The sequence below is a fragment of the Rattus norvegicus genome, chromosome 15, assembly GCF_021556685.1.
Source record: "Rattus norvegicus strain SHRSP/BbbUtx chromosome 15, alternate assembly SHRSP_T2T, whole genome shotgun sequence".
Classification (NCBI taxonomy): domain Eukaryota; kingdom Metazoa; phylum Chordata; class Mammalia; order Rodentia; family Muridae; genus Rattus; species Rattus norvegicus.
Genome location: NC_141548.1, coordinates 94250135 through 94270802, shown reverse-complemented (window position 1 = coordinate 94270802; position 20668 = coordinate 94250135). Strand labels below are relative to the sequence as shown.

Sequence of the window (20668 nt, the reverse complement as noted above, 5' to 3'; positions counted from 1 at the left end):
CTTATGTACTCTTTGGTTGGTGGTTTAGTCCTTGGGAACTCTGTGCACTCTGGTTAACTGATGCTGTTGTTCTTCCTGTGGGTTGCAAATCCCTCCAGCTCCTTCTGTCCTTCCCCTAACTCCTCCATCGGTGTCCCCTTATTTGCCTGCAAGCATCTGCATCTGTATTGGTAAGGATCTTGCTGAACCCCTCAGAAAACATCCATGTGTATAAAAGAGGAAATGCGTGACATTAGCTCATTGTTATAGTTAATGCATAAATGTTCGAAGAGTAAAAACAAATTTTCAGTGAAGGAAACTGAAACCTGAGACTAGATGTACAAGTCACTGTTTTTGAAGCAACAAAGACTTAAAAACAAAAACCCACAGGGTCAATAAAGGTAGGAAAATGCTGCCTCAATGTGGCCTTCAAATACATGCCAATAACTACTTCTTGGTGCTGTTTAATACGTGATTAAGATATCTTAATCTCTGTCCTTAATGAACAAGAAATTTGCAAAAATTCTCCTTGTGATGTAGTAGTATGAGCACCAGCTCTTTGGAGCAGATAAAGCAAGTGAGGAATCTCATATGATCTCCATGGCTACTACCGGCAGGAAGGTCAAAGGAGTACAAGTGAAATCTCAATCTAGTGCAATGTATGTTTTCATATGTGATGACGTGATCACAGTTTATCTAACAGAGTAGTTTAGCACAACTTCCACTGGTGACAATTTGCATGCTTAATGAAAGAGGGAATTTTATTTAGAGGTAACCATAGAAGGCATATCCACTATGCAGTCCTCATCCTTACTCCCAGTCAGGTAAAAGAAAGTATTTTTCATTTCCTTCAATCCACTTAACATTGTGACTATTTAAACCTTTTCATATTAATTAAAAGGAAAATGACTTACATATTGCATTACTTGCTTTGCATGATAAGAACAATGATATATTAAAAATGGATGCACACACTATTTTTTTTTCAGACAGAAGCTTACTGTGTGGGCTTTGCTGCACTAGAAAATAAGATATAGACAATGCTGCCCTAGAAATCACAGTGATCTGCCTGTTTGTTTTCAGAGGGGTTACAGATGTGAACCACTGTTGCTGCATTTTTTAACAAGTTACTGCTATGCCATAAGCTAGCCTGTAATTTCCAATTCCTTACTACTAAGATATAAAGAATATATCATCACACCCATCTAAAAACATGGATCTTCACCTCTGTATAAAGATATTAATAATTGTATCTGATTACTTATAAGTGTTTTTCTTAAATAAAGTGTTTTAATATGAAATGTTCTTCAGGTGAACAGCCTAAGAATATATTATAGATGTGGGTGTTTTTGCCCTTAAGAACAGATATAGGATGAGCTCTTCCTTTGAGAGTTCAAAAATGTACAAGTCATGACAGATAAGAAACGGTTAAAATGGCATAGAGTATTTGCTTTTGAGAAGTAAGCATAATATAGAAATATTTTACCTTCTGGAGTTAACGATATCTAATTATCATTATGTTGTTGTAAAAATATAAAAAAAAATGAAAAAGTATCTTTTATCCGCACTCGGTCTGGCACCGCAGTACCCCAAGATATGTGCTAGATACATTAAGTCTCAGTCAGCAAAGCCTCTCACCCACATTGCTCCATTCCCTATCACACTATTGAAGGCCTCTCTCTGAGCCTGACAGCCATCTCTCTACCTATCTAGTTCCCAAAGCAGGTTTCCATGTCAGCAACACACATCCCAAATCTGCCGCGGCCCAGACTAGCCACCGCACACTTACACTTAAATCACTACATGAAAGAACACACAACACAATAACCTTTGGCCCATTTGATAAGATATAATTGCCCACATAAACATTCAAAGCCCAATACACATCCATCCCTTAAGAACATTCTTAAGGACTTGTAAAGGTACTGGATGGAATCTTAATGTCACCTGCCACACTGTCTGCCTCGACTTCTCTCCCTCTTCCTCCTGTCTCTCCCCCCTCCATTCCAGTCTCCTCCTCTTCCTTCAAACTTTTCTCCCAACCATTCTTCCTTCTCCTCCAGTGACAGGCCTCCTTCTATCCCGTACCTGCTCTCACCTGTATTTTACAAATTAAATGGGGAGAAGGTTCTGGTGAAGTCACCTGAGTCCTGAGTACAGGACTAGGCAGCCTTCCTTGGGGCAGTGGAATTAGCATCAAAATGCAGATAACTTCAGGCCAAACAACAACACAATTAGCCATATATAAAAGTGTATTTATGATACCACAGAGCTCATATTTTGAGAAACTGTACAAAATTGTTTTTTAGTTGAAAAATATTATTAAAACCTAATTCTCAAGCGATTTTATTTAAGAGTGTTAACCTTTTGTTGCAAAAGTATATTTCTGAGTCAATAAGTTAGAACTACATATTGCAAATTTTAATCTTCTGTTTTGATTGATTTCCTGGTCATGGATATTGTATCAAAGTTTTAAATCTGTGTATGAAGTCACATGTTCAAATTTCACTTTATCCATTTAAAATAAGTTCATAATTCTAACCTTGTGTATAAAATAACCTTTAAAGAATTGAAGTGACAGATGGATTTATTGCAGCCTTTTTTTGTGGAGAAGCAACACATATGTCTACTCACCTTAGAAAGGGAACCAATACTCACAACAGTTCAATGTAATATTGCAATAAAGCCCAACTATATGAACCATTGAGTTTTAATAACAGGGGAGTGTGGGAGAGTTCAGTTACAAGGAGAAGAGTGAATGAGAAGCAGCTGCTTCACTGCAAAAAATATCTCACCTTGAGAGCTGTAAAACTGGAGCTTTCTCTGCACTTCCAAACAGCTCAACCTTTGACATATCCCCATGTCATCATTTTCCTTCTCTAGAAACCTTGTGAGACTACTCAAGAAACTTCCAAGTTTCCGTTCTTTTAGATATGTAGCTTTTTGTTGACCTCCTAAGACTGATACACACTTGCACCCATGTAAACATAAAACAGGATTCTGAAAATGCTATTCATTTACAGTATGCATACGATGCTAATAATGTTTTAAAAAGGAAGTAATGTGAAATTTATAATGGCAAATTATAAGATTTAAGTTTCTGAGAATAAATTATAATTAGTACAGAAGTTTAAGAATAATCCACTCATCTTGGAAGATAATTGGGTGATGTGAAAGTAAAATAAATATTTCATTGTGAAGAAGTGAAGAAAAATTCAAAGGTGTAATTTATTCTTCTCTCATAAAATACATCTCAACTGTAGCGTTCCCTCCTTCCACTCCTCCTGGTTCTTCTCACTTTCTCTCTTCCCAGATCCACTCCTTTGCCATATCTACCCAAAACAGAGCACGACTCCTAAAATCATCAACAAGTCCAACATAACAGCATGCAGTAAGAGTAGGCATAAACCATCACATCAAGGTTGGAAGAGGCAACCCAGCAGGAGCAAAAGGATCTCAGTAGAAGGCAAAAGAGTCAGAGACACCTCCAAGCACACTGTCAGGAGTCCTCCAAAAACATCAATCCAACAGCCATAACATAAACAAACAGAATCTAGCATAGACTCACGGGGGTTCCACACTCGCCACCTCAAACTTTCTGATTCCTCCTGACCTCTGTTTAGCTGATTCTGTAGGCCATGTTCTCCTGGTATCCTCAACCCTTCTTGCTTCCCATATTACTTCTCTTGTTTTTCTTGAGGTTCTCTGAGCTTCAAAGGAAGGGACCCAATGGAAACTTCCAACCTGGATTCTGTCCCTGCCCAATGTTTGGCTGTAGGTTTCTGCATCTGCTTCCTTAGATGCCAGAGGCAGGTTCTCTGATTATAATTCTCTAGGCACTCATCTCTAGAATCAGAAATAACTATGGAAAAATAAGGGAATAAGTTAAAACATGACACATATTTATTTTATATTGCTTTCCTCATAAGTCACCATAAACTCTATTCATAGCATGAGGGTATTTTTGGGTCAGAATTCTTAATCTACATACAGGGTCAAGAGAATTGGTTGGTCATGTAAGTAATGAACGAATATGATTTTAGTGTCTTGGGGTTATTGAAAGATTCAGCTCTTGATTTTACTTGGACTGTCATGGTGTGGCAGGTTTTCCATCCTGAAGCCATCACCATGCTCTGTTGTACTTACACACCTTACATATATATGAGTGTGTGTGTGTGTGTGTGTGTCTCTCTCTCTCTCTCTCATCTTGGTTTAAAAAGTAACAACTTATCCAGTTTATTCTCTGCAAGGTAAGGGGCAAACAGAATTCAGGAACCTGGATTTACAAACAAAACCTTCATACTGAGAACATGGTAGAAAAATTCCTTGGTGGCCAAGTACCATGCAAGGTCCATGTATTCCCAGTTAAGCTGATACCTGTCAACACCAAATCCACACATTTAGATGCTGGCTCTGATCCACAACAAGGTATCGTCGTGTCTTCATGGGAAATAGGAAAACTTAGCTTCAAGAAGAGAAGAGGCAAAGAGAGTTTTTTGTCTTTTTGTTCATTTTGTGTTTCTGAAAGTGTTGCCACAGCAATGTAATTTCATCTTAAATATGACAATTCTTTTCAAGTCACACATCTTCTAGATTGTACAAATTCGGCCTTATCCTCTACTCCCCATAACTTATTTAGACGACTCATTGTATTCTCAGGTATCTTAAATGTAGGTTCAAATTCCCTTTGTCCAAGTCTCCAGATTCTATACACATACATTTCTCTTTCTTTCCTATTTTTAAAGTCATGTACATGTATTATATCATTCTTTATTGGCTTGTAGATCTCTGACATTTTTAATTCATTTTCAATATCAAACCCTCTTATTTTCTTAAGTTACCTATATTTTATTAAGCAACTGTTTTTATAATGTGTGAAATTAATTAATCTGTTAGACTGTTGCTTAGTGACCTTGGATATTTTTGAAATAATAGTACATGGATCTTTGGATTAAGGTGCTTAGATGTATAATTATTAATATTGAACATCTATTTATTTGGAAAGACATTCTGTTTTAAAGCTCATGTGTGGAATGCAAGTTTGACTCTTCAGGAATGCTTAATCACACTGCATATTTCCAGCAATAAAGATTAATTATACCATAGTTAATCGAACTAAACTAATCTAACATATTAATAAAATATTCATATTATGAGAAAAATCAGTTATCAGGAATGCTCTAAATAATTTCCTTTATTATATGTGAGAAGCAAGAGTGCATATTTAACCTGCTTGCATTCAAGTCATTACAAGTAAATAAAGTCTGGTGACAAATTTTGAGGAAATGCATTTTGAAACATTTTAATTATGAGAAATATGAATACACATCTATTATTCTTATTAAAATTATACTTCCATACACTTGATTATAAACCTCAAGAAACTGCTGTCTCAAACACAATTAGGAATAAAGAGTACTGCAGCTGAATATCATAATGGTTGAGAAAAGAAACACACACAGACAGAGTCCCCTACCATGAGACTTATACCTACTCATGCTTCTGAGAGCACAAAGAGAGAGAGAAGAGCCCGGAGCCTGGATTCCCTCTGCTGATAGTTTATGAAGCTGGCCTGATCTTTCTTTTTTCCCTCCCCTATTTCCCTCCCTCCTTTCTTTCTTTTCTTTTCTTTTTCTGCTTTACTGTACTTTCTCCAAGTAGCATTACAATTTTAGAGATGTTATGGTCTGAGCAATCAGTGGAAGCTCTACCATACGATATCTTGAGAAATGAATCTATAGAAGAGTCTCATTTCTCTTTTATAAAGGTTCACATTTATCTCAGAAGCAGGAAAAACTTACATTCACACATGAAGTAGATTAAATACACTAAAGGAAAACTAGTGAAGAGTGGGTCTCTCTTTTTATTTTTTCATAGTGAGATTTTAGTAATTTATTTGTATTTGTACCTCTGTAGCTTCAAACAGTCAGAATTATAGTAGGTGGCTAAAATATTTGATTGGGAAGGTTAAATGATTTAGGAAACCCCAGAACTTTGTATTTAAGAATATTCAGGAAAGAAATTGTGTTCAATAATTATCAGATAAGCATTTAATTAAAGAAAGAAACAGAATGAATTGACATATTTTATTCATTATGCAGCATAGTATAAAAAGTCTCATTTGAAAGCATCTAATCGGGGGTTGGGGATTTAGCTCAGTGGTAGAGCACTTGCCTAGCAAGCACAAGGCCCTGGGTTTGGTCCCCAGCTCGGAAAAAAAGGAAAAAAAAGCATCTAACCTTGGAGAAATGGCAACAAAGGCCATAAAAAGTTCAGAGAATATTCTTAAAGAAAAATAACTAAAGCTCTCTTTTGGGAGTAGCAAATATCACAGTATCTAACTTCAAAATCCATGTGGTCAGGACATTATATTTTAAAATGACAAATTATTTATGTCTAGATTTGTGCTGTGTGGAATGATCTACTCAGGGAAACTGATTTATGTATTATTAAATTTTGGAGCTCTAAGATGGAGAAATTCAAGAATAACTTTAGACTTTTCATTTCTCAACTAGGCCTTAGGGGTAATTGGACCAATAAAATAGAAGCTCTTAATTTATATGAAGGAGTTTTAAGAACCATTAAAAGCAGACTTGATTTTTAATGAAGCAGATGCCTGGAAGTATAAGGGATGGGGAGAATATTAAGAAGTGTTTGAAGACTGCTTGGTAAAAATGTGAATAAAAATCAGGTATAGCAACCATCAAGAGGAGCTCTTTGCTGTACTATCTCTTCTATCTGTAGACTACTTGCCACAATTGGGATGTTTTTCTGTACCTAAGATGGACCAAGTTCATTTAGTGTTTAGTATTCCTCTACATTTTATTTTCTGCTAATGGACCCGGCTACATAATTTGAGGTTTGCTCAAATGTTGACTCTTTTATAAGGCCATCACTGCCACAGAAATTGGCCTTTCTACTGATCCATAACCATTACTTGCTTCGTATTGCTATCAGAGCATCTGTTCCAACCTGCCATCATCCTATTTTAAAATTTATGCCCTGGTTTCCAATTACCACATAATTTGGTTGGCATCAGTAATTTATGTACCTTTTGCACAGTGAGCCTGAGACATAAACAGGAGATGGGAAAGAAAAAAATCGTACTTATATATTCAAAGGGTAAATTGGCTTCTATGTTCTCATGTTGAGGAAGTGGAGTTTGAAGTAGGATATAAAAGAAAGGTAAAGTTTACGTCTTTTGTTTACTGTAGAAACTGCATATATAAAACATTGTTCATCATTTGTATTTGGATGCTAAATGAAATACGTTCTCAGAAAATATTTGATGGTTATTGGTAATGTTATTGTTATAATATACAAAATTGTGATAATCGATCAATCCCCTCCCTATATTACAAAAACTACATTAGACTTAAAATCAATAATTCAAATTTTAGTAATCCACTCAAATTATTAATTATTAAGCCCTGTCAAAATGCTGTCAGTTATCAATTATTAGACTGGATAGTATAGTAAGCATTTGTGTATAACTTGCAAAATTATTGAATTACTGTTTGACATGTCTCTGGTTTTATTGTAAATATTTAGATAATGTTACATTGTTATGTGATTTACATATTGTCAAATGAGAAATGAATACTTAATAGATTTGGCTAGTAGAGTTGGTGAACAAACAACTTTATATTGATAAATAAAGTAAATTTCAAAATTGAAAAGATGAAAAGAAACTACTATGAAGTGACAATTTCTAGTATTGTCATGTGATGTTTTGCTGAAGCAGACATGTGAGAGGACAGAGGGTATTTATAGAGCTTATACGTAGTTCCCAACAGACAGTAACAGGGTCCTTGAGTAGCTAGCCCTGCAATGCTTCCCTGGCCTCACATCTTTGCTGATCTTCACTTCATTGCAAGAGTCATGGCAGATTTCTGACTGGCTCTATTGACTCCCACTGTCTCATGCAGACTTGAACTATTGGTTTCCTGACAACGAAGATTTGAAAAGCCCCAAATAACTAATTCTAATAGATCTAAAGAGTGATGTTGCATTGACCTATTGTGTAAATATTTGCCAAGTATTATTCTGTAAATAACTTTCAAGAGCCAAGAATGCTTCTCCATCCAGAACATGGAGTAGTAATTAAATGTGATGTCTCATGAGTTATATTTCTATTTTACTTTCATTGTTCTTCTAAAAACATACATAATTTATAACACTTTCAACAAACCAAATATGCTTTTATACTTTAATACAAAGTATTTTTCTACTTCTGATTTTCAGGTTATTAATAGTATTTCAAATGTACTTTAGTACTTACTGCTTCCAAATGTTCTTGGCAAAACTCAGAATGAGTTAATTTATTTATTAAAATATTTTTAGTGTCCAATCAAAATAAAAATAAAGTTATGATTTTTCTTCATCTTCAGGCACAGTGAATTACTAATAATGAGAATAATGGTATGGGACTTTCTATTAAAGATTTTAAGTTAATTTAAACTACATACAAATGGGTCTTTGTATTACAATACTTTATATTTCATCATTTTTATTATTTCTTGAATTTCATATTTGAATTGATAGAGCTATATAGTAATAATAGAGGGACTTTCCATTTGGGGACCAATAACTATGTGACTGACATTAATGAGTTATAGTGAATTTTGTCCTTGGCAATGAGATTATATACATCTGGGTAATACCATTAGTTTTAAAAAAAGAGATTTGGTGCATTGCATTGTCTGTCTTGAGTCATGGATATGAATACTTAAGAGACACAGAGAATATCAAACCTAGGACTTCATCTGTTGAACCTAAATGTATTTTTTCATTAATAACAACAAGAGATTTTTACAACTGACATTTTCTTGAAATTATTCTTTCTATAAAATCATTATTAAGGAAAATGGATTAAAATATCAATTGTATGTTCAAGATTTAAGGTTGCTGCACTTATTCTTTTTAATTCTTTATATATCAAATAGATCTGTAAACAAGCCCATGGCAATTTTATCATTCCATTTGTTTAATAAGTAACTCAAGCATAGTGAGTTTTAAAAAGTACCCAGTCATTCAACTGTTCAATTATTTACTTAAATCCAGGGATCAACTCTGCAGTGGTCTTTTGTTGAAATTTATTTGATAGCAAATTTTCGTTTTTGTCTTTTCATCATTTGACAGCTTTTTCTATCAATTAAAGAAGAATGTCTCTCTGGTGCTACAGTATTTCATTACATTCTTGTGTTTGGTGTTTAAAGTAAAGTTTAATTAGACAGAATAACTTTAGGTAGCTGTAAGACTTGGCAAGACTTTTATTTAGGTAAGAGATGAACTCTTCCATCCCAAATTATTGTAGAGATGTAGCTAATTGGGTTGGCAGGAAAAAAATGAGAAATGACTGATGTTCTGGACATTGTAGGCTTTGAACAACTTAAATGGTAAGAGACTATTTCTAAAACAGATTAATCTGATGAACATGGAGAAGACATTGATAGTGTCATGCTAATCTTTATGCATGGTTCACATCGATAATTAAAACATAGTTCATATATACAATTGAATTTTATTTAGGTATGAGGAAAGATACACTTACTGAGTTTATATCAAAATGGACTGAAAAGGGAAACATTATATTAACTTTGTAGCTATGGCTCCATAATCCAAGCCTGGTGTGGTCCTGATGGGGACAGAATGACATGATTCCTGCTTCTGGGACAGGGTTCATGTGCTCCATCTATTCCCGCTCTCCTCCAAGTGAGCCTCCATTCATGTTGATGGCTTCTCTGAGGACATAAGGCTTGCTTGTATCATAATGTAAATATTTTACATTCCTCCTAGGAATGTTTTTCCTGTCAATATTACTGACTCCATGATAATTAAAAACAGCATGAGTCCTGGAGGTCAGGGTGTGCCTAAAGTCTCAGGAAAATGGTAAGTGAAGGAACCTACAGAAGGACCCTTAAGGCTGTGGGAAATAGCTCTAAACACGTAGGTTCAAAAATATATAATTTCTCAATTATGCAAAAAAAGTATACAATAGGAATTGTATGATAGGTTTCATTAATCTAAAGGAACAAAAGCAGCTGCACTCTGACCTATCTTGTTAGAAAATTACTAAGGAGGAAGGAATTCAGGGTCATCCCAGGACAGAAAAAGGTTAGACCCAGACATGGTAGAAACGGTAATTTCAGGGCAGGATCCCACCCAACTACCTTATCATTTATGCTTAACAAAGGCAGACAGATCTCTGAATTCTTTAGTAATGTTAAGAAAAAAGAAAAAAAATATGATTACTGTCTCCTAAGAACTCATGGGCTCTGCTAATGGGATGTTAATTCATAAGATAATCCAAAGGAAAACCTGAAATAAATGACTTAGTTAATATGTAAAATAAAAGACTGGACCTCTGTTTTGTAGGAGGTGTGCTATCAAGAGAATTTTTTAGGATAAAAAGAAAGAATTGTTTGGAGAACTTTCTGTCTCTCTGTCTCTGTCTCTGTCTCTGTCTCTGTCTCTGTCTCTGTCTCTCTCTCTCTCTCTCTCTCTCTCTCTCTGAGCAAGCAGGACATGGATAGATTTCTTAGGATAGCAAGCAAGCTGAATATAGACAGAGAAATCTTAAGACAGCAGAACATAGAAGCAGACTTGAAAAGCTGTATCAAGCAGAACACAGGTCATCAGCTTGGAACCATGATTTGACTTCGAGTCTTTCTTTTTGCTGCTCCCAGATACCACTTTTTTCAGAACCCCTCACATGCAAATCTTAGCTTGTAATGGTTATATGTAGTATTTTTGTGTGAGGCAAACTGTGGGTACAGACTAAAGAACTACAAAATATTCCATGATATGAACAAAGAAATAAAATAAATAATTATGAAAAAATCTTCCTTAAACTGCATCAAGGCTGACGAGTAACATTTTTGTTACCATATGAGTAGAATATGAAGAGATAATATGCTTAGTGAAAGAATTGAAATACAAGTTACCGACATGTAATATTCTTCATTTGCAAATGTGGGTGTACATTTCACTTGTCTTCTAAATCAAGTGTCCTGTTGTTCCAGCTTTGTATCTCTTCTTTCCTTCAGGTGTAGATAATTCTAAACTAGTTAATCTTTTTCAAACCTACAGATACCTATCTCCTTCCTGTTCTACCTGAGGCCCAACCATCAGCAGTGAGCTGAATGCTGTCTTCCCATTTGCTCCTCAATAGCTCCATCACCTTCCTATAACCAGAAGGCCGGTCAATCCTGAGGAAAATCCAGTTTAGAGCCTCTCAATCCAGTCTTCTGCCTACCCAGTCCACCTGAAGCACAGAAAACAAATGTAAGCTGAACTCTGCCTCCAAAGCTCCACCATCAAGCCTAGAACTCTACCTTTCTTCCCCAGGAGTTCTGCAGTACCACTCAGGCAACAGATACCAGAGGTGAGTAGAGTGTTCTTCCCTGAGCTCCATTGCCAAGCCCAAGCCTCTGCTTACCTACCTGAGGAGTCCTGTTGCATCAGGAACTTGAAGCCAGCATGAGGAACAGACAGAAGGCCAAAGTCCAGCTATTTTACCACAGATAGCCCCAAATGTTTTAGCACAGAGCAAAGGAGATGACGGTAAACCCAATCTTACAAATATGATAGAGGCATTTAAAGAGGAAATGAAATATAGGAAAATGCAATCAAATAGGTAAAGGAAATGAATAAAACTTTTAAAACTTGAAAATTAAAAGAAAAAAATAAAGAAAACATAAATTGAAGGGAAGCTAGAGATGAAAAACCTAGGAAAGTGTAGAGGAATTACAGACTACAAATAGAATACAGAGTTGGAAGAAAGAATCTCAGGTTTAGAGGATAGGATTGAAGAAATGAATGCTTCAGTCAAAGAAAATGTGAAATCTCACAAGCTCCTGAAGCAACGTATCTAAGAAATCTGTGACATTATGAAAAGGCCAAATCTAAGAATATAGGAATAGAAGACTCCCACCTTCAAAGCCCAGAAAATATTTTCAACAGAGTAATAGAAGAAAACATCAATCCTAAAGTCAGAGATGCCTGTAAACATATAAGAATTTTTACAGACCACCCAATAGACTAGATCAGAGGACAAAATCCTCCCACTCCATAAATAATAAATGTACAGAACAGAGAAAGAATATTGAAAGCTGAAAGGGGCAAAGATCAGGTGACTTATAAATGCAGACCTATTACAATTAGACTGGGCTTCTCAGGAAAGACTCTATAAAGCCAGAAAGGACAGAACAGATACTTCACAGACTCTAAGCTCACACAGATATCAGCGCAGACTACTATAATCAGCAAAACTTTAACCTCCATGTAGGAAGAAAACAGGTTTTTTCACAACAAAATCAAATTTAAACAATACCTATTCATATAATACAGCCCTACAAAAGATATTAGAAGGAAAATTCCAATAAAAGGAAGCAAACTATACCCATGAAAACACAGGAAATTAATAACCTCATGCCAGCAAAACTAAAGAATGTAAGAACACACAAACACACACACACACACACACACACACACACACACACACACACACACACACTATGGCCACCACCAACAAAATAACAGGATTTAGCAATCATTAGTAATTAATAGTCTTTTAACACAGTTGGACTCAATTCTCCAATAAATAGACACAGGCTAACAGAAAGGATGGCAAAATAAAATCAGTCCTTCTGATTTATATAAAAAATACACTTCAGCAAAAGAAAAATTGATATTACATCAGAGTAAAGGCTGGAAAAAAGTTTATCTAAGCAATCAGACCCAAGAAGCAAGCTGAAGTAGGCATTCTAATATCAAAAAATAAAATAAAAAATCCCATACAAACAAACAAACAAAAAACAAAAACAAGAACAAACCAAAAAAACCCAAATTTCCAACTAAAATTAATAAAAACAGATGGGGAAGTAATATCCAAAGTATAGAAAGAACAAAAGAACTTAGAAACAAATAAACCAAATAATCTAATTTTTAAAATGGAGTACAAAGCTAAACAGAGAATTCTCAACAGTGGAATATCTTATGATGTAGAAGCACTTAAACAAATGTTCAACATCCTTAGTAATCAGGAAAATGCCCATCAAAGCAACACTGAGATTCCACCTTTCTTCAATCAGATTGGCTAAGATCAAAATTTCAATTGCCAGCATATGCTGGTAAGAATGTAGAGAAAGAGGAATACTCCTCTATTGGTGGTAGGAATGTAAACTGGTACAACTACTCTGGAAATCAACCTGATGGTTCTTCAAAAGCTTGGAAACCCAGATATCCAGCTGCGGGCCATACACCCAAAAGATGCTCAATCATGACACAAGGACACATCATTTACTATGTTCATAGCAGCCTTTTAGTCAGTAATAGCTAGTGACAACCTGTGGGACCCTCATGGGCCTCTGTCAGTGTCTGACCCCTGCTGAAACCTCGCTGATGAATGTGGAAGCCTTTTGTTCCTAACAAAGGATAGCCTTGGCCCTGAAGCGGCATACTTGGGCATACACTTGGGCAATAATCAGTTCTGGTCTTTTGTTCCTCTTTCTTTATTCCTGAGGGCCTAAGCCGGTTTTTCCACTGTGCTTCCTGGAATTTTCCACCCGGTGAGCTTGGGGTATATATTCGGTGAATCAAGTAAAAGATTTAGCATTCTCATCCACGAATGACACCCGAGTATGTGTTTTTTTTTTTTTTTTTTTTTTCTTAAACCTTGCAGGCCTATGCCTGACTCTTGGTATCATGTCTGTGCGGGCACCAACAATAGCCAGAAACTGGAAGCAACCCTGATGCTCCTTAACAGAGGAATGGGTGTTTTGATAAAAAGAAGAAATGTATCAGTGGCTATTGGTACCCGAGCATTGCCCACTCCAGGTGGATCTACAGGAGCTGAGCACTCTAGCCGTCTCTCTGTCTCTCTGCCAGCTGCTTTCTCACACTGCCTCCTTGGCAGTTTGGTACCATCGAGTTCTGTGTGCCTCTCTAGCTAGCACCGTTTCATGCTAGCTCCAGACATTCTTTAGCTGCCCTCTTTCTGCTAGGCTGTCTCTCTGCCCACCAGGAACCTTGCTCACATCACTTGTAGCCCCATAAAATCAAAGTTCTAGAAACTTGTAATTTATCAATCAGATTCATATGTTAAATTGTCAATCCACAACACATCCACACAATAAATTCACTGCCAATTAGTAAAGGTATAGACCACTCACCTAGACAAGGTAAAATTGACCTAGTCCACCTGATTCTGGATCATCCTGTTCCATCATCTCCATCTTGATTTTCTTCAGCTTCTCTTCCTCCTCTCTTCTTCCTTGACTTTTTCCCTCCTACTGTTCCTTCTTATCCAATGATAGGCTTCATCTTATCCTGGACCTGTCTTGTTGCATAATGACATCATTCTACAAATGGATACAGAAAACATGATCCATTTACAAAATGGAATACTATTTAAGTATAAAAATGAGGACATCATAAAATTTGTAGGCAAATGGATAGAACTAGAAAATATCATCCTGAGTGAGGTAACCAAGACACCAAAGACATACATGGCATATAGTCATTGATAAGTGGGTATTAGCCAAAAGGTATAGAATATCCATGATACAACACACAAACCATAGAATGATTAACAGGAAAGAAGGACCAAGTGAGGATGTATCAATCTCACTTAGAAGGGGGGTACAAAATAATCACAAGAGGCAGAAGGAGGGACATGGATGGGAGAGGGGAAAAGAGGGGAAAAGGGGGTGGGATAAAATATGAAGAGAGACCTGAGTGAAACCCAGAGGGCGAGAATGAATGAATGAATGGAATTATACTGTTCCTGGGGCTGTGGTTGGGAAGAGGGAAGAACACACAGACAGTCCCAGAGACAGAAAGCAAAGGTTTGTAGCTTCCTGATGAATCTCAGTTTGGTATCTTGCTTCTCCTGCTGTTCATTCTGCCTCAAACTTGTTTTTGGATAATACTTTTGTTATTGGAAAAATATTAGTGAATCTACCTTTAAAATGAACACGTTTAACTGTGTAACCACTTAATTCGTATAACGGTGATTATGATCTGAAACAAAATTCTCTACACTAAATATCAATTTTTCATTTAAAATAATAATTATACATAAACACTCATTGTGCAAGTTGTTCGGTTATTCATCAAAATATATATTGGGCATATTTCTCTCCATTTACTTCCATCCTCACCTACTCAGTCATTTCCCTCCCATGAGTCTTCTTTTCCTATTGCTGAGATTTTTTTCTTCAAAGTATTTCATTATATGTATCTATGTGCTTGTTTAGTGTGTGTGTGTGTGTGTGTGTGTGTGTGTGTGTGTGTGTGTGCACATGTGCATGGTTTGTGTGTTTGGATCACTTTGCCTTAGCATGAAGAATATATTTTGTGAATGGAAAATGTGGTCTTTTTAGTATTTCTTTCCAATCATCTTCAGTTTTGTGGGAACTTTACATCTTCTCCCCAATGGAGTTCTGGCAAGGAAAGGAAAAAAAAGTCAGCTTATGCTTTTTAATATCTACATTTCGTTGTTCTTTACTTATAATGAGTAGAGTTGTAACTTATTCTTCTTTTATAAAAAACATAGCGGTGATATTTTTTTTCTTTTCTTTTTTTTTTTTTTTTTCGGAGCTGGGGACTGAACCCAGGGCCTTGCGCTTGCTAGGCAAGCACTCTACCGCTGAGCTAAATCCCCAAACTCTGGTGGTGATATTTTAGTAACTTTACATAGTCATCTCTCTTTATGAACAAATTCTTGTAGTTTCATAAATACATCTGCCTCCATTTTTACTTTCCAGTTAAATGGGTATTAAAGGATATCAAATAAATGTTCCTTAAAATACATTTGGAGTCTAAATAGTATAAATTAGCAATAGTCACAGCATATGAAAATATTTAAGAAATAAAATATAGTTCAAACTTTAAAAATACTATTTAGTTGCTTTGATTTTAAACACAAATGACCAGGCCCCCAGAGATTCCTCAGCACTTAAGAGAATTTGCTATGCCTGCAGAAAACTCATGCTTGTTTCCACAATCCATGTGGCTCTCAATACCCTTATTCAACTTCTATTCAAGATGATCTTAAAGATGCTCTATTTTAGATTTCAGGGTAAAAGTAACACATATGGTACACATACCTACACATAATCAAACCATTTGTAAACACATGATAAGAATAAAAGATTCAACCTCCCCTCCCTTGAAAGAGTTCTCATCTCAGACCCCCTTATTGTTTTTTGACAGTGTTGATGCAAAGGGTCAAAAGAGAGTAACAGAGGAGGAATAGATAAATTGAGGTTGAGAAGGTAATGCTAGTGTATGAGAGGGAATATAGAAAATGATAAATATCACTGAAGAATTTCCTAAAAACCATGTGGAGTTCTACTACTATAGAAGTTTCTTAAATATCCATGTGTATATACATTCACACAAACACATTGATACACACACATATATGCATAATATATACATAACATACACAACATATAGTTAATATATATGTATATATGTATATATATATACATAAGAGCTAAAATAGATATTCTTTTATTACAGGATGACAATGTCTATAATAAATCAAAGGACATTTGCAAAGATTTAATTACTTTTTCAAGTTGTTCACCAGTGGTTTCTTAAAACCCCCCATATATCATAGGTTATTACCTATTGGTTACCCTTCATAACTTGATGGCAAGACCATATTGCTCAGGATATGACATACATTTGTCAAAGAACAAGCAAAAAAATCAAGCTAGAATTATTTAACCTGGAAGCTTAATCCCTTCTATGCAGTCTTCGGTGTTGGAGGGTGAAGTACACATTGTGAGAGATATAATCATATGTATTATCTAGTGGTGATACAGAATGATGGGCCTGCTGAGATATACCCATGGTGCCACAGAAGATTGAACATCAAGCCATTTTTGAAAGGATTTCAGTCCTGCTCAAAAAATGAAACCCATATCTGACACCATTATATTATCAGGAAATTTCAGCTAGATAGGTCATAGATCTGAAGAAAGAACTCAACACTATTTCTCGTAATGGGCATGGTATTTAACTGACTCATAATAATTTATTGGTATGCCCATGGATTAATAAACCTCTCAATCCTCATCACAAAAACTTCTGTTTTCATGAGATGGTAAGCAGCAGAGGAATCTGTAACTGTTCAAAATGCAAAGAATAGGAAATTTCAGAATTCTCTGCCTTAAATGTGATTTCTGTATCATCAACCTCACTACCAAAGGCTATATAGGCCAATTACAGAAGAGGGAACAAAAACAGTTTAAAAATCAGAGAGTGTGATCACAAAAGAGGGAAACTTTAGAACACAGCAAGGAATATGCTGGTCATAGCAGAATTTTAACCCAGCAACATGCCTGCTTAGAAGGAATCACATCCAAGAATATGATATGGCTGGAATACAGACACACCCTTATTGCACATCTTTAATCCCAAGCAGTGTAATTAGGTTACTTTGTATAAAGAAGCAGTCACGTTTGAACGTGAGGTCTACTTGAGGGGCAGACAAATCAGTGAAAGAGTTAATATAATGATAGATCGGAGAAACCCAAATCGGATAAGAACAGAGAGGAAAGGAAAGCAAAGCTATTTAAGAGCTGAGCACCATCGTGATTGTCATCATCGTCGTTGTTGTCATCTTTGCTCTCATCATCATTGTAGTCTTTGTCATCGTCATCATCGTCGTCGTCGTCGTCGTCGTCGTCATCATCATCATCATCATCATCATCCTCATCATTTCATGTTTTGGTTCTGGTCAGCCAGCTCTTATCCTCTGAACTAAGCATCAATAACAGTTCACATTTCTGTGAGATAGTCCAACCATTGACTATCTTGTGTAGTGGGGATTGTGAGACAATGGTATATGATCATTTTTATTTTAACTTATACATTGCAGATTGTTTTCTTTCCTTAAAAATCAATCTTTATTTCAAAAACAATTCACAGCTGTTGATCGGGGTAGTGCATGCCTGCAATTCAATCACTTGAGATGCTAAGGAAGGGGCAAAATGAGCCCAGTCTACCTGGGTAAACTAAGATGAGACCACTCTAGGTGTTTGTGAGACTGTCTCAGAATATAATCAGATAAAAATAAGAAAGATAAAAGAGAAAGAGAAATGAATGTGTCAAAGTAAAAGCTACCTTTTTTTCCCTTCAGAGCTGAGGACCGAACCCAGGGCCTTGCACTTGCTAGGCAAGTGCTCTACCACTGAGCTAAATCCCCAACCCCAAAGCTACCTTTTATTAAAGAGGAAAATAATACTTTTATGAGAAAATGTTTTTTCTTTTTGTATTATCCAAACTCACTTAATATGTAAAAGTATTCAGAAAGCCTGCTGACAGTACAGATTATCATAAATTAAGTAGATGAGAAGTAAGAAACCCAGTGATTTGGAGCTTGCTGAAAAACAACAGATTAACACAATGTCAGAAATTTGATGCCTGTGCTCGCCTTTCTCTCTCTCTCTCTCTCTCTCTCTCTCTCTCTCTCTCTCTCTCTCTCTCCCTCTCTCTCTCTTTAGAAAAACAAGTAATAACAATTGAGAGAATACCCCACTTTCTTATATGATATTATCAAAACAAAATATTGGCTTTTTGCATATATTTGTATCTGAGAATTAAAATTATAATTGTATGAAATCCAGAATTGAGTTTCTGAGGCCTCATGCTCTTTGCTCTTTCTACTTCAAAATGTTTATTGTCTGTGTTCAGTTCATGTTTAAGCAAAATGTGAGACATTATGTGTGTAATTTGATCTTCTTAGAAGACAGAGTCCCACAAGCAAATTCCTGATACTTGCCCTCACAATCTCAACAAAAAAGAAGTCACAAACAGCACCCCTTCCCTTGCCCCCCATGGTCTGACTCTCAGATTTGAGTTGTTGACAAAATGGGTTCTATGGAAATCCCCAAACAATCCTGACTGTTGCTAATATGAGAGGTCGCTTTCCACAAACTGACAGTAAGTCTAAGACTACATTCCTAAAGACAACACTCAGATAGTTCACAAAACAGGAAGAGGTCAAGTGTTGCCTACAGTAGAACCATCACTATTTAGTTCTAATGACTTTGGAAGAATAAGGTACTCTTCAGCCTATCAAAAGAGGAATCTAAACAGCAAGGTGACTGCAAACCTTTTAAATGGTGTTGTTAGTTGAAAGGTATCTTGTTTCTGAATAGATCATGAGAAGCCAGAATAGTTTTCATGAAAGAGGTTCTTCATTGAAGCAGCACTGGGAGGTGGGTGGGAGCAAGGGAGAGAGAGATGGGTTGGGGTCTCTCTGTCTTTTGTCTTTGCCATGATGTACAGTAGATTGCAGTTAATGATGCACACCACTGTGCACATGGGATGCAGGTGAGGAATGCGCAGTGAATGTCAGGCAGTAGACATGGCAACAGATGCAGGAGGATCCTTGTCTCCTAGGGATGACATCATCACTGGATTTGGAGGCTAACTGTGAACTGCTCCTGATGCTAATAGGTGTACTAGATGCCAAATATACTGTGACAATGGAATACAAAGCTAATGGCAATAACCAACAGGTATCTGACTTGACTTAAGGCTCACTCCATACTTGACACTGCTTGGGTGACCAAGAACAGGAGACTAGATAGCACAGAGACATAGGGTAAATTAAAAAAAAACCTAGTGATCCAGAAAATAAATAAATAAAAAGGAGTGATAATCAATTGCATTCTGCTATATTCATAGATTATATGAATATAAACTATGACTATAGATTCATAGATTTATATTATTCTGCCACATTCATATACATCAGAGAAAGTTCCTTCTGCTACAGATGGGAACAAATTACAAACTCACTGCCAGGTATTATGCAGAGAGAGACATTAAAGCCAAAAGCTGCAAATGGAATTATTTCCATAAAATTCCTTCAAACCTAGCTCAAGAAATGCCTTGGAAGTAGAGCAAGAAAGAGTGTAAGACCAGAGAAATAGAGGCCCTTTAGATTAATAGACAAAACTCATGTGAACTCATAGAGACTGAAGCAGCAAGGACAGGGTTTGCACAGGTACTCACAGAGTCCTCTTCATATATATTATAGCTTACAGTTCAGACTTTTATCAGACTCCAGAGTCGATGAAAGAGTAAGTCTCTGATTCTTTTGCTTTCTCTTGTGTTTTTTTTTTTCCTTCTGGTTTGCCTTGTCCAACTATGATGTGCTTGATTTAACTTATTCTATTTTATTTTATTTTATTATGCTTTGGTGCTATGCCTTAGTGGCCTTAACTTCTCTAATGAGTAATACAACTCAAGTGGGACTGGATAGACAGGGGAATGGGGAGGAACGAGTAGCACAAGAGAGAGGGGAACCTGCAATTAAGATAAAGTTTAAGAGAAAAGAGTCTAATTTTAATAAAAGGAAAAGAAAGAAAAAGGTCATGAATTTGAAAGAGTTCAAGAAGGAGATATGGAAGTTTGGGAAGAAGGAAATGGAAAGGGAAAATTACATAATCATATATTAATCTCAAAACCCAAAGGAAGGAAAAATAGGATTTTGAGTTTGTTTTTCAATCTAAATAATTGCTATGTTTATGATGCTTAATCTTAACCGTAAAAGTGACAGAATTTATAATCACCTTTAAAGGAAATATCTAGGTATATCTATTAGTTTTTATAAATTAGAAAATTCAGGTGGGAAGAACTATGGTGGTGCATTCTGATAAAA

The 20668-nt window shown here is 36.0% G+C and overlaps 1 long non-coding RNA gene across 1 annotated transcript in view; it reads left to right on the top strand.

Annotated features, from left to right (window-relative positions):
* LOC148001128 (uncharacterized) overlaps nucleotides 1-11365 on the top strand; it is a 250734-nt gene extending 239369 nt beyond the window's left edge. The window contains exon 5 of the long non-coding RNA XR_015638514.1: nucleotides 11071-11365. This is a non-coding gene — a long non-coding RNA (uncharacterized LOC148001128). The remainder of the gene's footprint in view (nucleotides 1-11070) is intronic.
* The last annotated feature ends 9303 nt before the right edge of the window (nucleotides 11366-20668 follow it).